The 8,765-nt window shown below is 31.8% G+C and overlaps 1 long non-coding RNA gene across 1 annotated transcript; it reads left to right on the forward strand.

Annotated features, from left to right (window-relative positions):
• Positions 1-3,830: 3,830 nt before the first annotated feature.
• On the forward strand, positions 3,831-7,950 carry LOC132300689 (uncharacterized). Its single transcript, XR_009480532.1, has 3 exons — positions 3,831-4,074; positions 6,448-6,673; positions 6,783-7,950. It is a non-coding gene; the product is annotated as an uncharacterized LOC132300689 (long non-coding RNA).
• The last annotated feature ends 815 nt before the right edge of the window (positions 7,951-8,765 follow it).

The raw sequence follows: 8,765 nt of genomic DNA on the forward strand, positions 1-8,765 counted from the left end.
TACATGATTAAAATCATAATATCCATATTAATTGCTAACTTAAATTTAAGTAATTAAATCCTCCATTATCAACATGCAAATTCAATTAGAATTTCATATTGATTAAATCCTTAGTATAATAAAAATCAGGTAAATAACTGAGCATATTACACTACTAATACATGATTAAATCATATAATATCCATTTAAATTGTTAGAAGAAATTTAAGCAATTAAATCATCAAACAATCATATGCGAATTTATATAAAATTTCATATGCGAATATGTATGTAAATTATGCTTCCTGGGATTTAAACATGTCAATTAATATTATTTTAAACCCCCATCATCAACCAACCATCACTGGAATCCCAAAAATGCCAAACAGTAGCCAAATTCCGTAGCCCGGGTAAAGCCCTAGGAGTAGAGCCGCCTCTACTCCTACTATCCTCCATTTTCTTCGTCATCGGCGACTTTCGGACATTCCGATCGCCCCGTTAAGGTCCCTAAAGGTCCCAACGAAGTCCCATACAGTTCCAAATAATTATTTGAATATATTATGCATCTTAAACACCAATCAAAACATGTTCCCATGTAATAAAATTCAAGATTCAGCAAGAACACAAAATAATACATAAATCTGTTTTAATTCAATTCAACCATGCATACAAAGTTAATTTATTATCTCATTAATCCTGGAATCTCTTAGGCAGTATAGAACACGAAATCTAAGGGAAAAAGTTAGAAAAAGAACTTGCCTCTAGGTTTCGGATTGAGACCTTAACCTCTTCTTCATAACTTTTTCGGCGATTCTTGGCCGTCGTCGAAGCCTCCTACTACTTTGGTTCCAACCTCGGAACAGCCCTCAATCTTCCTCCTTGGTCTGGCCTTAAATCCTTAACCGAAACCTTAGTTTCTTCTCTCTTAAAAACTCTCTGTTTTCTCTCAAACCTTCTCTGTCTCCAATAATACGTGAATAGGGTTCTAAACCCTTGGCAGATATAAAGCATATATATATACATATATGCTACACTAAAACCCTAATCCTAATTATACCCCAAGATTAATACAATAAAAGGAAAAGGAAAATAAAATATAAATATACATACATATACTAAGTCTGATAAAATGTGACTATATATATATTTATAATATATAATTATAACTATATATATATATATATATATTCATACCCATCTAACCTCCTATCCAAGTACTTTATGTGACCTATTGGGTAGTCCATTACTACCATCCAAATCCAACTCATTTTTAAACTAAAATAAAAATAAAAATAAAATAATTAATCATTTAAAACTAACAAATAATTTACAAGAAATTTCACACAATTAAACAAGCAATTCTCATACTATCAATCAACTAAAACACACAATTAAATCACATATTTCAAATAAACAATTAATCAAATAAACTCATAGCCACATACGGACATAGCCACCTAATCAATTAAAAATGCACATGAAATAAATAATTAAATTTTAATTATATCCTTTTAAAAATTAGGGGTATTACAATTAGGGAATGTTCAAGGCCAAAAGCTACCTATCCTGATGTAATAACTTTTCGACTATACTCTCTTTAGTGTTTGCATAATCATTTGCATTTTAGCAGCCAATTTCCATTCATGTGGGGGATTGTTAGAAATTTGGTGTGAATGAAACTTATTAATCAAGGAGTTTATAACTGGAGTGGTGCTACCATAGCTTTTGCAACACAAATAACCCATGAGTCTGGTTATTCATGTAGAGTGTTTCTGTAATACAGAGTTTCCAAATTATAACGAATTCTTGACACGTGATTAAGTTGTAGTAATAATAACGTGGTTGAGGATGGGTTAGAAAGTAAGGATAGCGTGATTGAGACTAAAAAGTCGCATTGAATCATGATTATATTTGTGAGTTTAGGTTACAAACGTTGACAGAACATAATGTTGTTGACTATTGGCAATCGGTTGCATTGTTGGTGAACAAACGATGAAAGGATACGTTTATGAATCATGTCTATTTAAACCAAAATTGCATTATTTCCAAACAGACACACCCATACACCAAGAGGCATCTCTAAGTCTATAAATATCCCATTGGGCTGTCATAATTCAATCGTTCATTTTTTCATTCTTTTCTTCCTCTCTCAACATAAACCTAACCCAAGAGGGTGTATGTCAAGCCATAGGTCAAGTGGTCCAAGCTGCCTAGACCCAAGAACAATATGGATAAGCCATATTAAAATTGGTCTGGGCCATTTCGTTCAGATTGCACCCAATTCATTATTTATAGTATAGATGTATTTTTGAGTCAGAGAAAGTATTACACTGAGAGGTTCGTCGTATCCACGAGTTTGAAGTGCTACTACTAGTGGTTTTAGACCGTTGTATCTTGGGAGACAAGTGTTACAGAGTCCATCAGCGCCGTACGGGACGTAAATTGTCTTAAAGACATAGTATCCAATACTAGCCTCGATTCTTTATTTATTATTATTATTTTATTGCATTATTCAGCATGTTTAATTAAATATCGAGTTGCATATTTAATTAATTTTTTTCAGCATATTATTAATTATCTTGTGATATATTATTATATGGTTTGTTATATATTAAATGGTATATGAAGCAAAATTTTCAAACACAAACTACATTGGTAACAACCCTGCACTAGAGATGATTCATTGCTTAAACCGTGGAGGGAGATGCATTTTGTTGGTGGAGGAAGAGTTGGACATGTACCTGTGTGGTATAGGACAGGATTTATTACAATAGGGTGTGTGTTAATACTTCATTTAAATATGTTTTATGGTCAATTCATGAGTGTTATAAGTTCAATTTAAAATGCACAAGAATAACGTCTAATTACATACTAAAGGAGGGTGATCCCAACACAACCTAAGAACAATTATTTATAAAATACTTTTAGTATAAATGAAATTGCTACTTACCCAAGGGACATAGCGGTGTTGGCAGGGATTTGAAAGGTAAGTCCTTGAGGTCTCGTTTTCGAACCGCACTCTTAATTTGAATGGTACAACATGCGTGCTCTTAGGAAAGAAATAAAAAAAATTGTTCCTTTCCTCTTACGTAAGAAAAAAAGAAAAATTTAGTAAGTAGATTTTATTACCCTTAAAGAAAGAAAAAAAGAAAAAAAAGAAAAGAAAAGAAAGGATGTACAATAAAGTTCAAAACATACTACTACATTAGCTATCGAATTTGAAAATAGAAAAGTCATGGTGGACAGGGAAACAAATGGCATGTTTGGTTCAATTTTTTTAAAATAAATTTAAAGAACACTTTTTTAAAAATTTATCAAAAATTGTTCTCTAAATAAGCATTTTTGTATTGAGTTTTGAAAAACTGTTGACCAATATATTTTTGTATATTGTTAAATTTTTAGTTCCCTGCAAACCTAAATTATTCCTAAAAAAATTGGACTAACAGGGTTGCAACTTCTAAATTAAAAAGGAGAGAGAATTTTATTACCTTTAAAGAACAAAACAAAAACAAAAAAGAAAGGATGTACATTAAAGGTCAAAATATGTACTAACTATCGAATTTCAAAATAAAAAAGTCCTAATGGTTAGGAAAATAAATGTTTGTTTCAATGTTTTTAATTTTTTTTTAAAGAACTCCTGAATTTTTTTTTATAAAAAAACTATCTAAGATTTAGGGGCTGCTTGGAATGGAACTCCCAAAACAGTTTTCTGTTTTGGGAGATACAAAAAACTATTTTTTAAAATAGTTTTTTTGGTCTGCTTGAAACTTATTTTCACAGAACAATTTTTAAAAAACTGAGAACTCATAGTATCAGTTTTTAGAGAACAAATTTTACGTATTTTGAGAGTTTTGGAAACTCAGTTATCATTTTTTAGAAAACACAGAGAACGCCCCCGACTTAAAAGGTGACGTTACTTTCACGCTCGTTTAAAACACTTATCCTTCAGCAACCCTCTCAGTCCTCTCTGATAAACCTTACGACTCGTTCTTTCTCAACCCCCTCTCTCTACTATCTAGACCTGAGGATCCAGACTCATTATCATTCTTTAGCATCTACTCTCTCGCCCCATTAGTATTTCAAGAAGCCCTTCAGGTAATCTTCAATCACTGTTTCTCAAACAAAGCCCTAAAAAATACACCATCTCTAAGATTCACTCTACTTTTGTTATCGATCTGGTAAAATAACTTCGATTTGCTTTTTTTTTTTTTTTTTTTTTTTTTTTCTCTAGTTTTATTGTTGATTTTGTTGGCTGAATTTGCTTTGGTTGTGGCTGGATTTAGGTTTTCTTGTTTTCCATTTTGTTATTGATGGGGTTTCTCTTTTTATTTGTGTGTGTGTGTATATATATATTGTATATGCCTTGGCCTTTGTCTTGTAAAATTGATGCAGTCCATTCAAAAAACGAATTAGGGATCTGTCTTTAATTTTTTTTTGTTCCCTGTTTGGAAAACCCATAAACAGATAACTATGATTTTTTTTTCTTGTGAATAGAAAACTTGTGAATAAAGAACTCTAGGAGAATGTTATCGCTATACACACACACACACACACACACACACACACATATATATATACACGTGTTAAATGTATAAGTGATATTTGCTTGCAAGAGTTTCATGCTACATTGGGTCATATACACCATCCCCTTCACAACTTATCTGCGGATTTGGACTGTAAGACCATTGATGAGAAAAAGAAAGAGTAAGACCATTGATGGTGGATTGCATATTTAATTGTCTCCCAAGGATCCTAGTATTCGCGAAGTTGACTTTGAAGATTGAATTGTGAGGAGGGCAGAGAGAGAATCAAATTGTGGAGAGTTGATTCCGTTCTTGTATAATAGCTAATTTAGAGCTAATTTATGATATATGAGCATTGCTGTGCTAATTTGTTTTTAAATAGCTAATTTAGATTGAATATTACGTGAGATATTATTTTATAATTGGCAAATTTCGGTAACAAAACAAGTCCTAGTCGAGTTATAATTTCAGTTATCATATCAGAATCGACATTGACTGCGGAATATGGAAGGTTGTTCAGAAAAAGAAAATACTGTTGATCATAAAAAAGGAAAAAACAACACTTTAGGAAAACGTTTCCCACTTAGGACACAAATACCTATAAGGTATATGTTCAGAGTTACCAAAATACAGAAAATCCAAGTTTCAGTTAGATTCTGTCAAGTAGGAACTGGTACCTGAATTTGAGAACCGGTTCAAGATCCTCATATCGATACCACTACTACTTCACTTTAAAGAAACTTTGTCCTTATTAGTTTTGGACTCCCCAGTTGGTTTAGAAGTTTACCAAAAGTCCTATGCACAAAATTTTCTTTATTTTCAGAAAGAATAGGACTTTGAAAACTCTATATAAACCCTAATACAGATCTAGGTTTATTCATGGCTTTAGTACTACAACTGCATTATTCGTAAAAGTTTTAAGAAGATTATCTTTGCAGAAAATCCAAGAGATTTATTTGTCATCTTTCTAGAACACATACACATAAACACATAGTGAGTTTAGAGTTCTGGTGTTCAAAATCCTGTTCATGATCATACAGTTGCATCCACGACGATCAAAGAAAAACATATCTACTTCTACATCAATTCAGATATTAAAGAATAGAAATAAAAGCGATCACACTTTGAAAGGGTTTGAGCATTCGAGGAGTGTTGTTAAATCTACCTGCACTCTTTTAAAAAGATCAAGCATAAGCTTGAGGTTACGTTGCTGTTGCATGGGATGTCGCAAAGCCAGAGGGTTGTCAGCAATTGGTGTTTGGTAAAATGATAGAGTGTGAGCCAGGGTCAAAGTTCAGTGTTCTTTGTTTCAAACATAGTGGATCGATTTACTCTAGACTGCACAGTCCACGAGATTTTTCTCGCGCAAATAGTTGACGTATTTTATCAACTGGGGTTTCCTCGCTAAAAATCTTGGTGTCATCTCTAACTTTTGATTTTGCTTTATTTTATCTGCATGTGATTAATTGTTTAATTACTAAAATAAGTAAAGTTGAAAAAGATACAGATCTGTTTTAAAAATATACAAAACTTTCTAAATATTCCGCCGCGTATAACTCACAAAGGGTACTTACTATAGAGACCTGAATTATGAAATCAACTTGGCAGAGGGCGAAATTAGCCTTGAAGTTGACGCTGCTAAAATAAAAAAGTACCAAACAACCTTACGTGTGTCAGGCATTGACAAAGCCTCCTGAAACGGGTCATTGGTGTCCAAGCATCAAGTTAGAGACTTCCAAAAGGATATTAACAGAGGCTGGAAAACAATATGTTTTTGATATAACAAAAGCAGATCAGATGTTCAACGGCGAATAAAATCATCGGCCAATCCAAGGAAAAATGAAATCCCTAGAGGAATTAAAAGGAAAAAGTTTAATTGCAAGTGGCATATAATTTATATCATCACTCTACTAACAATTGCATTGTGGTTCGCAACAAAATACAGAGTATAATAGAGAAAGGGTAACTTCAGTTGCCTGAGAAGAAGCAAGAGGCAATGGGGGTTGATGATAACCCATTTCCTGCAGTGGTAACCAATAATATTATTTGAGTTTCCAAGGCTAATTAACCACGCAAGAAGATGAAAACGGACTGAGGGCGACCAGAAGGTAAAAAGCAGATTACAGCGGCCAAACACAAGCAAGCCATAAAGAAATGGAGACAGAACTAAGGTATTTCTTTTATTGCACAAGCTTACCAATATATTAGTTGTAATATGATTCATATTCCTTATCAAAGGGAAGCATAGATTTATTTGGTTAATATAAGTTGTTACCCTAGATGTAAAAGAGATTGGAAGACTGCAGTGGCTGAAATTGAAAAGGTGCAGAACACTCTTAAAGGGGATGCAAGATAGACCCCTAGATTGAAGAGTCTTTGTGTGGTCAGATCTCCATCTACACCAAAGACACACACAGGGGAACAGAATCAACGCCCTGTGACTGAGAGGCTCACTTAAACTAAGGGAGCAACAAGATCAGTCCCTAAAAAGTTCAAGGAGTTAAACGAATTTACATTTGGTCCTGGTGCCGTATGAGATTTCAAGGGGCTAGAAAGTAAACTTCAAGTCCATGGGAGTATAAAAATAGACCCAGAGCAGAGCGATGAAACTCCAAAGGGCTGATAATAAAGAGTGAACGGTGGTTCGTCATCCCAAGTTTTCAATCATTGATGATTGGTTTCAGCCACCTATTACTAAAACGAAGAAAAGAAGATTACAGAAAAAGCGTGTATGGAGGCGTAAGGCCGAACTTCATCATTTACCCATGGTTTAGAAAGCTGGCAAATGGCGTTCAAAGCATAGTAAGAAGGTCATAAGCAAAAAAATTGTTTGATAAAATTTTAGGACACCACTTAACATGACAAGTACCATTTAAAAGAGGTCAAAATTTTAAACGTCGAGAATGTTACTTATCGCTTATCACAGAAGACGGTAAGTGGTTGGGCTTAAAAAATAAGTTTTTAATTACTACTCTACCCTTATATAATCACGTTATCTCTTTTAGGGATTCTCTATGTGATTTCTCTAGGGCCTCTCTATAATTTTTTTAGACTTCTCTCTGTGATTCTTTTTGCGTCTGAAAATAAGGTGATAGAACAAATTCATGAAAAATACAATTTTACCTACAATATTTTAAACACTACATATAGCCTTTGCTAATGAAATGAATTACATGGAAAAAGTTCCCAAAAAATAAAAAGACATAATTCTATATTGATTCACTATAGAAAACAATTATTTATAAAACAGAATTCTACTCAATTTCACATACATTCTTTAATAGTTTTAACACCATTTTTATATCCTACATAAATATTATGTAGTTATTTATATAACAGAATTCTATTGCCAGAGAAAAATTGTCTTTCACGTACTTTCTTAACACTCTTTTCAATACCCTATCATGTAATCTATAACACATATATTTTAAATTTTACTTTCTTTAATCTTTTGTAACATTCTTTTTGATATCCAAAACCTATATATTTTAAATTTTCATTAATTATTTATATAATAGAATTATGTTCTTAGATAAGAATTCTTTTTCAATTTCCATAATTTTTGCAACACCTTTTTCAATACCCTACATTAATATTATGTAATTCAAAACACATATATTTTAAATTTTACTGTCTTTAATTTTTGTAACACTATACCTACATAAATATTATGTAATTTAAAAACCATACATTTAAAATTTCCATCGATTATTTATATAATAGAATTTTATTCCTAAATAAGAATTCTTTTTCAAGTATTTTCTTTTTAATCTCTCTCTGTAACACCCTTTTCAATACTCTATCTAGATATTACTCAATCCAAAATTTATATATTTTAAATTTTACTTTTTTTAATCTTTTTAACACTCTTTTCGATACTATGCATAAATATTATGTAATACAAAATTCATATATTTTAAATTTTCATATTTATTTGTTTCATTGAGTGAATGTGGTTGTTTATGAGTATCAGGTATTGAGGGCAAAAATGTAATATGTACAACTTTCAGATTTCAGCTTTTGTATATAACAAACAATCTTAATGAATTCAATACTTAAAAGTAAAATATTATCAAATTGGTTTTCAAATTAATACATTCAGAACTTAAATTTTCAGTGCTTAAAATTCAGTACTTGAATTTTTAGTTTTATCAAGCCGCACCTTAATCTATTCAGAACTAAACGCTGAATTGATTTATCATTTTCTAATATTTTTTTGAATTTTCAGCGATCAACCCTGACATGTTTGATATTGCTATTCAG

Source organism: Cornus florida, unplaced genomic scaffold, assembly GCF_030987335.1.
Source record: "Cornus florida cultivar Cherokee Brave unplaced genomic scaffold, ASM3098733v1 CherokeeBrave_3.0.0_Hap2_Chr03, whole genome shotgun sequence".
In the NCBI taxonomy this organism is placed as follows: Eukaryota; Viridiplantae; Streptophyta; class Magnoliopsida; order Cornales; family Cornaceae; genus Cornus; species Cornus florida.